The following is a 17,599-nucleotide window of genomic DNA, read 5'->3' on the forward strand; positions in this document are numbered from 1 at the left end:
AATAAGGAAAAATGGAATAGAATGTAAGGTATAATATGCTTAAAAGTGTAGACTACACAAATATTGAAAATTATGGACATAAAGAAAAGTAGTCTCCAAGTGTGTAAAGTGAAAATAAACAGAAATTCGAGCAGACTTAGACAAGACAATTTCATCTGGGAGATGTCTAGATGACATCACCAGATCTGAAAGAGTGAGCAGTCAAAAATAAACAAAGGCGGGCAGGAGGGAGGAGGGGGAGGGCCTCTGGGTGGGGCCGATGCCCTGCACCAGACCCGACAGCCAGGAAAGCACTGAGGCAGGTGCTGCACTGTGGGAGAGTACCTGGCCTCAGGACAGGGGCCAGAGCCAGGAGAACCAAGGCTGCCCTGAGAGGCAAGGGTGGGAGAGGCTGGCTGGGGCCTTGGGCACCGGGCTATAGAGTGGGGTTTCCCTGGCAAGCTGGGCACACCTGGTTGTCTCCGTGACACACACTTTTGAATACTGCACAGGGACTGGAGAGCAGCAGGCAGCGGAGCGAATCTAACTCAGGAGACCGCAAGCTCAGGACAGGGTACTGGGTGCCACACCCCTCTCTGCACAGTGCTGAAGCTCAAGTCCTCCGGAAGCAGCCTGGACAAAGCCCTGCTGGAGGGGCACCCGGAAGACACATGACTCACGTCAAAGGGACAAAACAGTGTTAGGAAAGGAAACCAACTGCGCTTTTTGTGTACACCTATAAAACCTGAAGATATGCATTAACAGTTTAATATTTTCAGAAAGTATATATTTTATGAGCAGAAAAATTTATCTGTAAGTACTTAAATCTGTTACTAAATCCCTGTGATACTTCACTTACCTCTCTGAGGTCTGGTTACTAATGACAGACAGCTTTTTGCAACTATCACCACAGTCTACTTCGGAAGATCTTAATCACCCAGAAAGAAACCCTGTATCCGCAGCAGTCACTCCCCTGACTTGCACCTGTCCGCTCCCTCCCCACTTAGGCAGCCACTACTCAACTCTGTTTCTAGGATATATTTTGGACACAATGTGACCTTTTGTGAAAGTCTTCTTTCTTTTCATATTGTTCTTAAGTTTCCTCCATATTGTAGCAAGTATCAGTACTTCATTTCTTTTCATGGCTAATTAATAATCCCTTGTACACCAAAGTGCAACATTTTGTTCAGCCATTCACCAGTGGGGCATTTGGCTGCTATCAATAATGCTGCTGTAACATTCTGCACAAGGTTTTGTGTGAGCCTCTGCTTTCACCTCTCTTGGGTTGATGATAACCAAGAGAGGAACTGCTGGATGGCAGGCAGCTCTAGCTGACCCATGTGAAGAGCTGCAGACCACTCCCAAAGGGGGCTGCACCATTTTACTATATTTATAGCAGTGTTCAGGGCTCTCTTCTCATTTCTTTGCCAACACCTTGTCATTATCTCACTTGCTTCTACTCATTTTACCAGATACGAAGTGGTGTCCCACTGTGGTTTTATCTACACCGCCCCACTGACTAATGATGTCAAGTGGGTTAGTCAGTGTTCTGTCACTTCCGCAAGACGTCTGGGCTATTCAAGTGATAAAGAGAAAAGCTTCATTTTGGCCCCCAGTTTTGGAGGTTCTGGTCCACAGCCCGCTGGCCCCGTTGCTCCGGGCCTCTGGTAAGGGAGTGGGGTGGCAGTGGTGGGAACACCTGGCAGAGCACAATCCCTTCTTGGCCAGGAACCAATGAGAGGAAGAAGAAAGGACTAAGAATCCTCAATGGCACATCCCTAAAGACATAAGGAACTTCCTGTAGGCCCCGCTCCTTAAGGGCCCAATGTCAGGGAACCAAGCCTCCAGCACATGGGCTTTGGGGAGCATTTAAGGCCCAAATTATAGCATCCACCATTTGTGTATCTTTTCTATTTTTAATCTAAGAAATGTCCTCTCTGATCCTTTGGCCACTTTTCATTTGGACATTTACGTTGTTATTATTGAGTTGTAAGTTTTTATATATTCTAGACATGCATCTTTTTTTTTTTCCCGGGGATCGAACTTGGGTCCTTGCACTTGCAAGGCAGGCAGCGAAACCACTGAGCTAAATCCCTGGCCCTAGATACACATCTTTTATTTGATATATGCTTTGCAGTTTCCATTTTATGAGTTGTCCTTCACTTTTTTCATGGGGTGTGTGTGTGTGTGTGTGTGTGTGTGTGTGTGTGTTACTGGGCATTGAATCCAGGACCTTTGCAGTGAGTTACATCCCTAGCCCTTTCCTTCTTTTTTTTTTTAATTTCGAGACAGGGTCTCACTAAGCTAAGTTACCCATGCTGGGCTCAAACTCTCTATCTTCCTGACTGAGCCTCCAAGAGCCCTAGGATTATAGCTGTATGCCACCATGTGCAGCTTCTTCACGGTACCTTTTGAAGCACAAAATTTTAAAATGTTGATGAAGTCCAATTCATCAGTATTTTCTTTCTTTTCATACTTGTACTTTTTCGTGTCATGACTAAATATCGATCAACAAACCTGTAATTATGAAGGTGCTTCCTATGTTTTTTGTAAGAGCTTTATAGTTTTATCTCTATTTTATCTCTAAAACTGAGAAGCTAATTCTAAAATTGCAAAGGACCCTGAATAACCAATAAAACATTGAAAAAGAACACAAAAACCACATTTAGAAATTAAAATTAAATTCAATATCTACCTGATGAGTGGCTAGCATCCTCAATTCCATCTAAAATGGATTCTGAACTCAATGCAGTATTGTTGTTTTTACAAAGTGGTGCTATAAAATAATGCCAGCAAGATCTATCACTCTTACCTGGGTATAGAAAAGATCTTGGTGTAGCAGATTATTTTGAAAAGTTGTGATTCTTTAGGAACCTATTTTCTAACTACGAAGAGTCAGGGAACAAATAATACACTTAAAATGAGGAGTCCCTGTCTAAACATGTAGAACATTGGCTAGCACAAGACAAGATTGTACAACAAAGCACATGATAATAAAATGCATGTTTCCTAAGCTAACACACTTGTAAAGGAATGTCAGAGTGAAAATCAGACTCCAGCCATGAGATGATGGATGGCCTTAGTCATAATTGCTCTTAGTGTAGAGAAAGCCACGACGAGTATGATATGTACCTGATGGATGCTGCTGCTGCTGATGACATAGATTTATGTGGCAGCAGAACCCTGTAGAGGTATAGATACAATCTGTTTCACATCCTCTGTACTGAGGGAGTACATATTATTTCAATTTCACAAGTAGAAAAGCCATATATAAAATAATTTACTTAAAATTCCAATGAGTCAAAGTACTGCCAAACTCAATGACCAGTGTAAGCAATCTGCCCATTAAGCTGTAAATTTAGAAGCACTTGTCATTTACAGTGTGCTCAAAAAAGTCTGTGACAAAAATTAAAGCAGAAATTTCTAAGAGGCAGCAACAGCAGCAAATTCCAAAGGCACTTGGTTAGTTAGAATCACTGGGAATGAAGGGCTGCCTAGGACAAGTCATTTTCCTTAATCACCAAACATGTGCCTTACAATCTCAACAGTCGAACTGGAATACAAAATAATTTAGCAAGTTCTTCAAGTTTGAAAGATGTCTTGCAATGGGGAAAGATAAAACCATCTCAGGAATAAACTGACATCTTTCAAAAAAGTCAGGGGAAGTATTGTCCCAGCCCAGGGCCAAAGCCCATTATTTTAAGCTGCTATTTCATCAACATTTCTGGTGAAGATCCAATATAAGTATTGCTATTTTGGCACATAGACACCCATGCTATGTTACATTAAGACCCAAGGATGGGCTGGGGTTAGCTCAATGGCAGAGCACTTGCACCTCAACTACAAGATGATGGGATGTTCACATAACATCCTGAACTACACGGTGCAGACTTAAATGTCCCACCATTACAGTTCAGCTTACCGGGAAGGACCTTTCTCTCTGAAAGCGGACAAAGCACTCAGAGGTCACTGAAATAAAATTTAATCTGAGAGTGTATCTGTACACTTAGAATTATTTATTAAACCTTTTAGAGTACGCCCACTGCCAAAAGGCCAAAAGGGAAAGGTCCTTCCACTCGATCAACAATTTTAAAAATATTTATTAGTCATAGAACACCTCCTCCCTTAAAAACAGATGTAGGTTTAAAGCAGTCAAGCTTCCAAAGCACATTTTTGAGTAGAAGGCGCAGAGGAAATCACAAGCCATGGAAGTCATCAAGAGGCCACTACTGGGGCTGGGGCTGTCGCTCAGTGGTACCGCGTGTGCTCGGCGTGCGTAGGGCTAAGTACGGGTTCAACTGTACGTGTGTGGACCCTCCCCCACAAGGCCATTTAAAATAGCTACCTGTTACTACCTCAAAACAACTTCAAATTAGAGAACAGAATTCAGCCACTTTTTTGAATTTTATAATTTTCTATAATAACAACTAATTAAAAATATAAATGTCTGCGTCATCTTAAGTCTTTCTACACAATACCAGATACTACATACCGGAACCCTTGCCAGCCCAGGAGCTGCTAGACACAGGGGACGTGACACAGATCCCATTCTCTGGGTGGGTTCAATACTCCTCCTGACTGAAGTCTTCTGAACTATCCTGGGTCTTGCAGCTGAAACCAAAGTTCTAGACTTCTATGAAAGAAGTCATCACTGATGTTGCTTAAAATTGTATGGAGAAGTGATGGAAATAAGGAATAAGGGATAAAGTAATAGGAGTCAAGACAGATTCTAATGTTGAGCAAATTTTAAGTGTGCTTCTGATTGGATTTAATACCAATATTTGGGAAATGATTTCGGCTAATGTTTGGCCTTAGCTGCCAAAGCCTATCTATAAAATTCAGTGACTACAATTAAACTAATAAAATGTTACACATTATCAATCCATAGATTTAATAAGTAGATAAGGATGATCTACATGAGTGCATAGATACTTTGTAAGTAAGTGAGAGCTGCTCAAGTACTTAAGAAGTGCTTAAGGGTACTTATAAACAAAGTCCTGTTTTAAGTAGTTTGAACATTCTAGCTAAAATCTTGTTTGCACTATTAGTTTGCTTAGGGGAACTTTTTTCAGAGACTGTTATGGTGAGTTTTAATAAGGCTTGTGTCTGGAATAGCTCAAATCCTGACTCAATGGGGCCTGGATTAATAAGGCTTTAAATTACCTCAAAATACAAGACCTTGTGCAAGACATTAAGCATCACTAGGATTCGGGGAATTCAACTGTAAGGTCCAAGCTAGAGGTAAGAAAATTCTAGTCAGAGCCAGTCTATAATGGCCATTTGCCCCTCAGAAAACAATTGCCCCTTTATGACTTCAATTCTGTGAGGGAAAAAGTAGAGACAAATTTATGTGTTCTGGAATGGACAGAGACTGGAGTTACAACTTAAATCAACTAACATTTTGACATGTGAAATCTGGTTTAACAGTTTTAGTTGTGCTGGCTTATTTTCTCAAAGAAACCTAGGTAAAACAGAGTAAGGCCTGAAGCCCAGTCTACCACTTTCTTCACTCTATCCGGACCACTACACTTCACCTTCCTCCTCTCCCATTGATCCAACTTACAGCTAGCCATTTGTCTGCTCCATTCCTAAGCGCAGTGTGCGCAACCTCAGGGAAACCGGAAATACACCAATTGCACACACTTCAAACATACAGTTTCCAGACTCAGCTGGATCCTCAGTACCACCTGCTATGCCTTTTGACTGCATCCCACTCACGGCTCCTGAATACCGTATACTCCTTCGGTGACTTTCTCTGAGCCACCAACTCTGATTGTCCTCCGGCTTCTCTGATCATTTCTAATAAGCTTCCTTTCACCCCAGATCCTCTTAACTCTGGGCGTTCCCAAAGGTTAGTTTTCCCTCACACAACTCAATCTATCCTACTGATTTCTTCACATTCAGTTACCACTCAATACACAAATAACCTTGAAGTCCTCCTTTCCAAATCAACTATCACCTGAGCCAGCAGTCTCTGTTCACACAGTTGCATTGACAGAAATGTAGAAACCATCAAATCCAGTGATTTCTTCAGTGACAAGAGAAAGAACCGACTTCTAAATCTCTTCTCAGTAACACATTTCTTAGCAACTGCTGTAAAACAAAATTTTAAAGTATTGACAAATAAACTTAAAAATGAATATTATATATGCACTTTATATTAACTGAAAAAAAGCCACTTTTCAATATCATTCTACTATGTCTTCCCACCAATAATTTTTACCATCTTTTCTACTCTGTTACCAAAAGGCTGTTTTTTAGTAATACGCAGTGTATGTTCTATGTAGGAGGAAATTACTAATCTGCTATATAATTTGTCTTAAAATTTCGCCTGGGGCAGAAAGAAATGACATAAAAGAAAATTCCACACGGAATATTCCTTGGCCTCTTGAAAACACAACAGAAAACAAGAAAGTAACACAAAGCCTGATGTGAGCAAGTGCTGATGGGGTGGGATAACTGCAAAAAGCTCAGCCTTCAACAGCTTCAAGGCAGGAAAAACAGTGAAGTGTCTCAAACTCCCAGGCAAGCAATTACTATGAAGCCACACCCTGGAGAGTCTTTCCTTTTGGGGGGAGCAGGCCACCGGGGTGAGAGACACAAATCGTACCACCCCAGAGTGAACTAACAGCCCAAAGCAAACAATACCATGAGGATACACCTGAGCAGTCACGTCATTACAAATGGACGTTCTTACCCAACTCCGGGCATGTGCACCTCCACAGAGCCTTCTCTCCAGTTAGTTATAAAAACCCTATGAAAAACTAAGCTTTTAAGTACTTTAATTTCCTCTTGACACTTCCATTTTTTCTTCCACAGTAAAGATTACATAGGTTATACTGTTTCCTCACTGTGTTCTCAAATTTACTTAGTTTTCCCAAAAAATGGCCTGTTTTTCTTCTTTTTTGTTTTTGAAGTTTACAGTCATTGCACTGTTGCAAACATTAATTTTTTCATTTTCGTTTGTGCTTTCCTTCTTCTTTACTTCACTATTTACTGTGTGAAAAGCAAGTTACTGGATTTGTTACTCACTTTATCAAAATAAAACAGGAAGCAAGATGTGTTAGCTGTTATTGCTATCATTTTGGAGCCAGCACTTCATCTAACCCTTACAACAATCCAATGTGTGGCGCCATTACTTTAACAACACAGGCAATGGTCACACTCATATAAGGCCCTGCTTCCTGACTGTCCAGTTACACTCAGCAGTGCACCTCGGGCCTTCAGTCTCCACTGAAGCTCCACGTGTACATTCACACATCCCGGACTCTAAACAGGGCTGTTAGCTCCTCACTGACTTTCAATGAAACCATGCAGAAAAAGGGACAGACCAGCTCTCACTAGTGAGCGGGTGCTGATTTCACATCTGTCTGTCTATCGCTGCCTCTATATATGGTAGAGATATCCTCCCAAGACCCACATTGAACCTATAAAGCCAGATGCCACAGTGGGAGGTATAGGATCACTATCTCAAGACGGGGTAATTTGGGAGCCAATGGCTTAGAAAATTACACTTCAGAGGGCTTAGGTCCTGTGCCTAACAGCTGGCAAAGCCATACTAGAACCCAAGACTCCCAAGTTGAAGCCCTGGGAACTGTTCCCAATGCACAGAGATCTGCTTTTTAAAGGCAGGGAAATCTGTTTCCCAAATCGGTCAGATCTGAGTGCAGGAACCTCTCAATTCTGTCTGCACCATCCACTTCAAATTGCAACTCAGGACTCACTGTGTCGGTAACTGAGAAAGCTCATTAATCATGTAAAAGCCAGGGCTACATAAATACAGAAATTGGGTAACGGATGGCATCTCTCCCCCTCACCCGTCTGAATTTCCAAAACTCCTCTTTGTCTTTCAACTATAAAAACTGTTTCATTCTGTTGTCCATGGTGACTTCAAAGTCACCTTGCTAAAGAAGCCAGCAGCCTTCCGTGACTCACAGAAATACAAAGACACAGAACATCACAATTTCAGACAAGAAGGCAATCACCAGACTCCCGAGGATATGGAAAAGCAGATTGTGTCACTTCAGCTCATTTTTCACAATGTCCCAGATGAACTTAAGGCACACATCAGGGAAGTTTTCTCACTGCAAAAGCTGGTGCAAAGGTAAAAGTATATTCTGTACTAATCAGGGCCTAGAACAGAAGAAAATCATTCGCAGGGCGTTTGACATCAGAGTAAGTTCTGGCCCGAGTCTGAGTGAACGACACCCTCAGACACCCAGACAGAAAGAGGTCGCCTGACCTAAGAAAGAGAAGTCTTATCTCTGAAATAACACTATAAAGGAAGTTTCTTTTCCACCTTCTACATTTCAATGAAAGGAAAAACAATTCATAACTATAGATGGTTCAGAGGATTTTGTAGCTCTAACATTCAAAAAGGAATTCTAACTTTTCCACTGGTAAACAAAAGATTCAAGGAGGACATGGGCCCAGTGATGGGCTCTCTGGAAGGCAGTTATAAGAAGCCCGGTGAAGCCCCTCCTCCTCCACCAGGAGGTTCAGGAGGAGCCCTGGAAGCTAGAGGGGTGTGGGAGAGGGAAAGCAGGAGAGGAGAGGAGGACACAGGGCAGAAGGAGACTTAGAGAGAACCCTAAGTGAAGCCCAGGACTTCTGGATTTAACTTGAAAGACAACGGAGTTCTTGTAAAAGCCACTCATGTATTCAAAGCAGCACAGATGTGTCAACCTGGGATAAAGCAGGGTGAATAAGTGATGTCTACTGCTGAAACCAGAACATCAGAAAGAAAGGAAATAAAAACTGATAAAGGAAAGAAACTAAAAATGCAAAATGATGATTAAAATGTGATAAAGGCTGCTAATGTCAATTAGAAATGAAAAATTAAGGTGATCTTCATCTCTACCAGTAGAATTATACAGAGTATCAAAAAACGTTATTGTACCCTCCAGAAGAGACAGCTCTATTTATTTTGATCAAAACCTCAATGGTCAAAGGAAAAAGTCAGGTGATCTAAATGTGGCTGAAATAGAAGAACAGTATTTCAAGATATAATGACTTAAAATTTCATAATTTGATAAAGATTATAATCCTTCAGATCCAAGAAAACTAATAAACCTGCACAGGATAGACAAACCCCATAGCACATCACAATAGAATTACTGTAAGCTAGCAATACAGAGAAAATATTACAAATAAAGAGGAAAAGACCTACAGGGAAACAAAGACAAGAATGACTGAAGACTACTTGTCAGAAATGATATAAAATAGGATGTATGTTTTAATATATGTCCACTGAAAATAACCTTCAAAAAAACAAAGTCTTCGGTTCAGACAAACAAGAGCTGAGAAATTTATTACCACAGGCTGATACAACCTGACTCATAAATGTTTAGGCTGAACAAAAACTGTATCAAATGATACACACAGTTCCAAAAATTTTCCATCTGTGCAAAACTGAAAATCAAAAGTGATACAGATGTAAAAAAAGAGATGTAACATTTCTTTAAAAATTAAAATAAAAATTTAAAAAGTATATTGTGGGGTTAAAATATATTGGAAAAAATTCTAACCCTAACCTTTACCCTACTTTTGAAGGAACTGCCAGATGGCTCCCAAAGTACACTACTTTACATCCACAGCAGCAGTAAGTAAGGCTCTAATTTCCTCACATCTTCATCCTTGGTATTACTGTCATTGACTGCAGCCATCCTCATAGGTGCGAAGGGAAGTAGCATTATCTCATTGTTTGATTTACACTTCCCTGATGGTTAATGATGTTTTCATAGGTGTACTGGCCATTGACAATGCACAGAAATACAAATGATATTCTATATTAATCTTACATCCTGAATCTTTGCTGAACTCATTTGTTAGCTGTACTAACTTTAGTGTATTCCTTGGGGTCATTTATACAGAACATGGAGTCATATCATCTCCAGTTAGAGGCGATCCTTCTTCTAAGGTGGCTGCCTACTGTTCTTTCCCCTTGCATCTTTGCCTGGGTGAAGCTCCATTGCTAAAGGAAGTGGAGAGGGCCAGGGCCGCCTTCTGCTTCACACCTTAGAGAGAACACCTCCAGTTCCAGGTCAGCGGTGCGCTTTTTGTAGATGCCCTTTTCAGTGAGGGAAGTTCTATTCTTAGTTTGTTGAGGACTACCGTGACAGGGTGTTGGATTTTTTCAAATGTCCCATTTTCTCAGTGTCTACAGAGATGACTGTGTGTTTTCTATCCTTTGTTCTACTAAGTGGCTGTATTAGGTTTGTCAAACTATGGATATGAAGCCAACCTTTCATTCCTGAGTTAAGTCCCACTTGGTCATGGTGTATAATCCTTCTTATATGTTGCTGCATTTAGTCTGTATTTTTTCATGTACTCAGACTGATATTAGAATGTGTTTTTTTCTTGGGACATTTCTGCATGGTTCTTGATGTTTATCCTAAAATTTTAAATTGGCAAAAGGCCAGAAAACTACTACAAGTCTTAGAAGTTTGTTTATATGACTGATATGTATTCATTTATAGTATCTTTCCCAAGAAAACGGTATTTTGAGAAGGTTAACTTTAGGAATTATAGAAGTATGCAAAAAAACCTGAGAATTTGTAGACATTATATGTCAACATTAAATATATTTCCATAAAGGTCATAATTCAGGAGTAAATAAATACTATATGTGTATGTATCAGTTATCAAAGATAATATACAGAATACTAAACAGCAAATTTTAGAAGCAAAAGTAAAATAAAAATGAACAAATATTTTAATAATTTCTCAGATCTACAACTTAAATAAGGGGCAGTAAATTCTTCCTATTTTTAAAAAATTTATTCTTGGGGAAGCAAAGTTTTAGCTTAACATTGTAAAAATATTAAAATAAATACCAATAATACCAATAAATACCAATGCTTTGATACACCATGGGAAAAGGCTCCAATGAATCCAGATGCATATATGTTTTAAAAATCAAAATCAATGAGCCCCTTATTGGTAAAAAGTTTTTTGGGTTTTTTTTTGGTACCAGGGATTGAACTCAGGTCCTTGTGCTTGCGAGGCAGGCGGCGGAACCACTGAGCTAAATCCCCGGGCCGAAAGTTCTTAATAAAATAGAATCTAAATGGGGAAAATCACTACTATGAAATATAAGGAAGACAGTGGTTGTTTAAAAGTTAAAATAAAAGGCTAAAGATAGAATATGACACAATTAGGATAAAAATGATCTGAAAATAACACATCTCTCAAAAGAAGAAATTTTGCTTAATTCATACATCAATAGATTTACTATTTTCCTTAAACAGTACAGACTGTTGCTTTAAAAAACTTAAAACCTGAGACTGAATGTGTGCTTATCTACCAGTATATGTGGAAAATGAAACAAACGTGGAAGATCTTTTGAAAGGTCACCTTCCCCTCAGTTTCCGCGGCCGCCCCACCCCCAGCTAAGATGGCCAGGCCTTAAGCCCCTCCCTCCTCCCAACTGCTCCTCCTGCATTTGGCTTTAATCAGGTGCAGAGCAGCAACTCAACATCCTGTTGCCTCACTCTGATTAGGAGGAGTCAAATTCTACAAATCGGCAGGTTTCTGCTTGTAGTATTCTATTTGATGAATCATCTGCTTTTAAGTATTTGAAAAAGGGCCATTAGTGCAGCAGCAGCCCAGCTTGTTGCTATTTTCCGGTCTATTTATAACCAGCCACTCCAGGAGCCAAATGCGGAGCCTCTTTATCTACTGAGCCTAAAATTTAGGAATGCAGCAGAGAAGAATGGCTAATTCTGAAGTAAAAACAGTAGTCACCAGCAGCCCAGACAGCACTTGTCTATTACAATAGTAAGTCAACAAAACGAGAAATCTAGGTGCCTTTTTTCCTACTAAATATTTTAAAGGCGTAGTTCAGAAAAAAAAAACAAACACACGAGAATTCAAACACTATCAACAGAAATACAGACTTAATGGTACAAGGTAAAAAAGAGACAAAATATGACATAAACAGTAAAGAAATCTATGGCCTTCTTAACCTCAATTCCTAAAACTCTAATCTCAGCCAGAAGATACTGGTTACTTGGTGTTATGCTTTGTGTGTAGAAGTACCCCAAAGCCTCATGGGATGATGTAGGACTTTCTTTCTCAGAGAAACTCACAAAGACAAACCCATACCCTAATAAGATTTGTCTGAGGACTCGTGTAACAGAACAATCCAGGCACTTATCCTTTAGGAACTGTGTGCTCAATCTAAACATAACTGGAGGGTTTAAAAGGTATTTATAATTGATCTCTATAACTGTTTTCCTTAAATACTCAGCTCCTGGGTCATGCTGGCCAACAATATCAAACAGTATTGATGCAGATTCTAGAATCTCGGTGAGTGGTTATGAAACTATTTCTGGAAGTATTTTGGGCACCTTTTAAGTAGCTGAGTTGAATGCCATTTTACAGTACTTCACAAAGTATACTCAAACTCACACATGCAAATTACCCTGACACTTGTATTAATCCTAACTACATACTTATGCTGTCTGATTAAACTCATTTTTATTTAGACTGGAGAATACGGTTTATCCTGCTAACTTAACATGTACTTGAACCTTTCAGATGTGCCACTGAGATAGTTATGAGCTACAAGCAACCGGACTTCTGTCTATTCCTCATAATAACTATTTGTTGGATAAACTGTGCTGCAATTTTCAGAATTAAAAATATAAAACACTTGTTTGGAACTGGCAAAAACTGTGGAGGCCCCTGGCAGATGCAGAGGTGAAGCCTCTCTTTAAGGGGCCTATCTGCATCTCAGGTTAGACAGACATTCAGCAGAGGGGGATGAAGCACCCAAAGGACAAAAACTCCCAGAACCAGCAGCAGGAGACTGCAAGGGCCTCTCTAGATAAGCCTACTTGAAATATTCAGAGACAAAAGAGAAAGTAAAGCCACCAAGTAAGAAAAGATGCATCTGAAAGAAGCACTAGCAGAAATTTCACATGGTTTCTAGCATAACAAATAGGATTAATGGACAGGTTGAACAGTAGACAAGACATAGCTCAACAAGAAACCAAATGATGATCTGGGAGATAGGACAGAGAATATCACCAAAATACAGCACAAGACCCAGTTAAAAATAGATGACACCAGGGTCAGGGATTTAGCTCAGTGGTTCCACTGCCTGCCTCCCAAGCGCAAGGTCCCGAGTTCAATCCCCAGTACCAAAAGAAAAAAAAAAATAGATGACACTGAATCTTAAAGACATGGAAGGGAAGCTGAGAGGCTCCAAACTGCCCCAAATAAAAGTTGCATAGGAAAGAAAAAGAAATGCAAAGCACTTGTTCACATGTTAGTGGCTGAGAATTTTCCAGAACCAAAGAAAACCACAAATGCTCAGAGTAAAGGAAGATACTGTGCTCCACTCATGACTAATTCAGATAGACTGTGAAGTATCTGATGAACATAAAAAACAAGGAGCAAAAAAAAACGCTCTTAAGAGCAGAGGGTCTAATTACAAAGGAGTAAAATTTACACCAATAACAAAAATAAACAGCAAGATATACTGACATTTTCATGTTGCTAAAAGAAAATTACTACTAATGTAGAATTTTGCAATGAGCCAAATTCCATTTCAAGAGTGCAGGTAAAATAAAACTATTTTCAGACAAAGGTAGGGGGTCTACAACTCATATACTTTCAAAGAAATCGTCACTGAAGAACACAGTTTAACCAGAAGGAAGTTGAACTCAGGAGTAGGATAAAAGAAGGAATAGTGAGTAAATGGTAATCATATGCATAAAGCCCATCAACTATCAGTCATCTTTTAAAAAACAAAAATAACTGATTAATCTGGAAGATACACAAACAGAGTAGAATTAAATTACTGGAAAGCAGAAAATGGAAACCTTGGTGCCAGCAGATCAGAGTTCAAGTGTTCTGAGTAGAATACTATTAGCCATATATAGATTTCAATAATGTATCCATGTTAAAACTAAGCATAATAGCAAAAAGGGTAAAAACAGAAAAGATAAATTCTGAAGGAAAATATAAAATTCAGGGGCCAGGGATTTAGCTCAGTGGTTCCACCACCTGCCCTGCAAGCACCTGGCCCGAGTTCAATCCCCAGTACCAAAAATAAATAAATAAATAAATAAATAAATAAATAAAAACAAAATTCAAACTAACCAAAAGCAGAAAAAAGAAAATTAGAGATCAAAGAAATAGTAGAAACACTAACAAAATAGAAATAAGCACCTACAGGGCCGGGAATGTAGCTCAGTGGTACCTCGCCTGCCTGGCAAGCGCAAGGTCCTGAGTTCGATCCCTGGTACCAAAAACAAAGAAAAGAAAAAGGACATAAGCACCTACACATCAAAAATAACAATACATGTAAATATATTAACTCTCTATAAAAGTGAAAGAAAATAAAACTGAAATTAAAAAAGCAAACAACACAATGATTGCTTATAAAAATACACTGGTTGAATATATTAGAAGTAGAAAAAGAAATCTCAGGCAACTAATTACAAAAAAAAGTTGATTTAACAATGCCAATCCTTTTGGGTTTTAAATTTCAGTACTGAGAGCCGGAGATCTAGCTCAGCAGTTTCGCCGCCTGCCTCGCAAGCGCAAGAACCCGAGTTCGATCACCGGTACCAAAAAAAAATATTTCAGTACTGACAAAAAACATAAAAATATGCTATATATCATATATATATATATAGTAGTATAATATGGTAAAGCAATCCATCAAACAGTATAACCATAAAACAAGGGTGAGCAGATAAATCCACTGTTACAGTGAGAAATCTTAATACTCTGCAGGAATATTATCTCTACCTGTAATGCAATCATTTAGAAAAGATACTAAAATAAACAAGCTTAACATTCAATGGATAGAGAAACAGGACCAAATAACCCAAAGAAAGTAGAAGATATTAAAATTTATATTTATTTTGGAAAGAAATCTAGTTTGTTACTTGTATTCACATGCTGAAGTCCCCAAATTAAGGTCTGATATAAAAACATACTGGAAGATTGAACATACCTGGACTACCAGTTTTCTCTAAATCTGATGATGATGATAGTGATGATGATGATGATGATGTGTGTGTGTGTGTGTTTAATAGACATTTAATGAGTGTTTGTTCAATGGACAGGATAAAATGGCCATGTTGAAAGGTTAGAGCCTAATGGAAATAAATATTTAGAAATTTTACTGGGGACACATACACAAATGAGGATTTCTTTTTTATTCTACTTGAAAATTTTTTTTAATAAAGCATTCACTTAAATTTACAGATGCCAGTTTTAGCCAAGTGAATGAAACTAACATGCTGCATGAATAATGAAAAAAGAAAAGTACTTTCTACTGCCTGTACCTTAATCTTTAGCTCCGTAGGTAAATGAATAACGATATACATCATGTAGACAAGACGTTTTCTGGAAATCCAATACACACTTCAAGCTGAAATCACTATTTGGAATACACAAAAATTTTAATAATTAAATTGAAATGAGTAAGTTCTTTCTTAATCCTAAGAAACCTACATAGGAAATTATGTCTGCTTAAGTGAATAATGAGCCCTGTAAATTATATGATGTTACCTGTCACATGTTAAATTATCAAGACTTCCTAACTCTTAAGATGTTACATACTGTAACAAAAGAGAAAGAGAAAAAAGTTTAAAGCTGCTAGCTACATAGACCTCAGAATTTTGTACATGACAATAACTTCTTAAATTAATTTTAAAATCACTTGGCTTATTTTGTATTTTGCTCAAATCCTCAACCTTTTCAATGTTTTTTTAATGTAAAAGAGTTGGCCCTCAGAACACTCATTTTAGTTCAATAGCTGTCCACTAAAAACAGTGTTCAGAAGACAAAGGAAGGTCAAAGGGCCACCACCTGGTCCTGGGCCAGATGCACCCCCCCCCCCCATGCTCTCTGGCCATGTGGCTCCCTCTTTATCTCCTGGCGTGGAAAGCTTCCAACTTCTCTCACTTCAATGCAAAAGGCTCCTCTCAGCTTTGGTTCCCAAGCGCACACCTTTGCAGCCATTCTAGGGTCCATTTGTCCTGCTTTCCCAGCCTCACAAATGTCTTCAGTATTCATCATGGGCTTAATGGAGTGAAAAATAGGATAACAAGGTCTTTTTCAAACATAAACTTATACAAAAAGACCTCTGCAATTTATAAGCAAAACATAAAAAGAATGTTTAACTCATAGACCATTTTTCTTAGAAAATGAGAAAATGGTATTCAAAAACAGCAGTATCTGAGGTGTCATTTCTATTTTCTATATAACTAGCAAGTTCGTTGTAAATCTCAGTTTTGTACTTTGTATAATTTGTACATGTCATCAGCAAAATGTTTAATCTTAGCATTCACATTGCCTAAACCATTCATGGACACTCTCAATGTTTCCTGGGGTATCTTCCCAGTGACTGTTTTGGATAAAGCCTATGAAAACACAGCAAAATGAGCTTCCTAGAACTCAGTGCCTGAGTCAATCAGCTGCATGGCTACCAAGTAAAGTGGGATGTTAGTGTATATTAATTAAGGACAAATTAGTTGCTTTGTAACGCAGATGTCACATCTTCATTAATTTACTGAATATTGCCTATGTGAAGAGCTTTGCACTAATTCTGGGGTGTTATCAAGAAATAGTGAATGAGGCAATATATTTTTGCCACGAACTATACAGATCACACACACACACACACACACACACATACACACACACACGAATAACATAAGACTGAAGAAACCACATCAAAAAACCCCCCAAAAATTATGGAGTACATACCAGCATGCATAAAACATAAGCAAAGCTAACACAGAAAACTAAGACTGGAAGCAGAGAACACAGAATACAACAAGAGCATGCTGTGTAAAATGGCTTCAAGCAGCAGGTGGTCCACGGGAGCACTTTGGAACTGGAGGTCTGCTTGCCAGTGAACAGAACAGTGGCACTGGGGCACACCCAGGCATGTGGGGGTGTAATGGACAGTGGGAACTTCAATTACCTGCGTATTCTGCACATGTACAGTAGAAGAAAACAGGTCTTGTTTTGCCATATTAATCAAGTTGGCTTCCTATCATGATACAATATATAAACATATTATCACTGCAGGATCTTCCTTTTCCACACTTTTAGACCAAAAAAGTTTAGTGTCTATTATTCTTTGAACACAGGTTTTTAAAACTTTCAAATTTTCGAAGAAAATGAAGAATTTTCTTGGCAAAAGAATATCCTTAAAGGCAGCTACTATTAAGGGCTACTTTAAAAAGACTAACTTGTAAGCTAGTATTACATATCTCAATAAATTCTGGATTCGATCTCTATTTTTTTTTTTTTAGATCTCTATTTTTAATGTCTTTCAGCATAAAAAGAATACATGGATCCAAGTGGACTCTTTGTTTGGTATAGTCAGTAAGGGTAAATTGCTTAGCAGGTGACATGGACCTAAACCCCTCAGAAGAAGAAAAGACCCACAGACAAGAGGGTCACTTAACTGAACATAAATGCTTTAAGCCGAGTGCAGAAAAGGTAAACATATTTTTAAATCCTAAATCATTTATCCTCTACAATTATCTCATCTACCAGAACTCCAAAATCAATTTGACTGAACTTTCATTTATGCTTTATAATAGGAAAAAATGACACATTTCCAAATTTAATTAACCAAAACAAA

General features: G+C 38.7%; 1 protein-coding gene and 1 pseudogene across 3 annotated transcripts in view; both read right to left on the reverse strand.

The window, feature by feature from the left end:
* Positions 1-17,599, reverse strand: part of Gmds (GDP-mannose 4,6-dehydratase) — a 546,952-nt gene that overhangs the window by 324,447 nt on the left and 204,906 nt on the right. The window lies entirely within an intron of this gene.
* Positions 1-17,599, reverse strand: part of LOC106009611 (S-phase kinase-associated protein 1 pseudogene) — a 39,805-nt pseudogene continuing 22,206 nt past the window's right edge. Inside the window, exon 2 of the transcript XR_015439265.1 lies at positions 1-17,599. This exon is cut by the window's right edge and continues 20,606 nt beyond it. The product of XR_015439265.1 is annotated as an S-phase kinase-associated protein 1 pseudogene (transcript).

The sequence above is a fragment of the Heterocephalus glaber genome, unplaced genomic scaffold (genome assembly GCF_053883595.1).
Source record: "Heterocephalus glaber isolate CG9 unplaced genomic scaffold, H.glaber_assembly_v1.0 deba00001472, whole genome shotgun sequence".
Lineage (NCBI taxonomy): Eukaryota > Metazoa > Chordata > Mammalia > Rodentia > Bathyergidae > Heterocephalus > Heterocephalus glaber.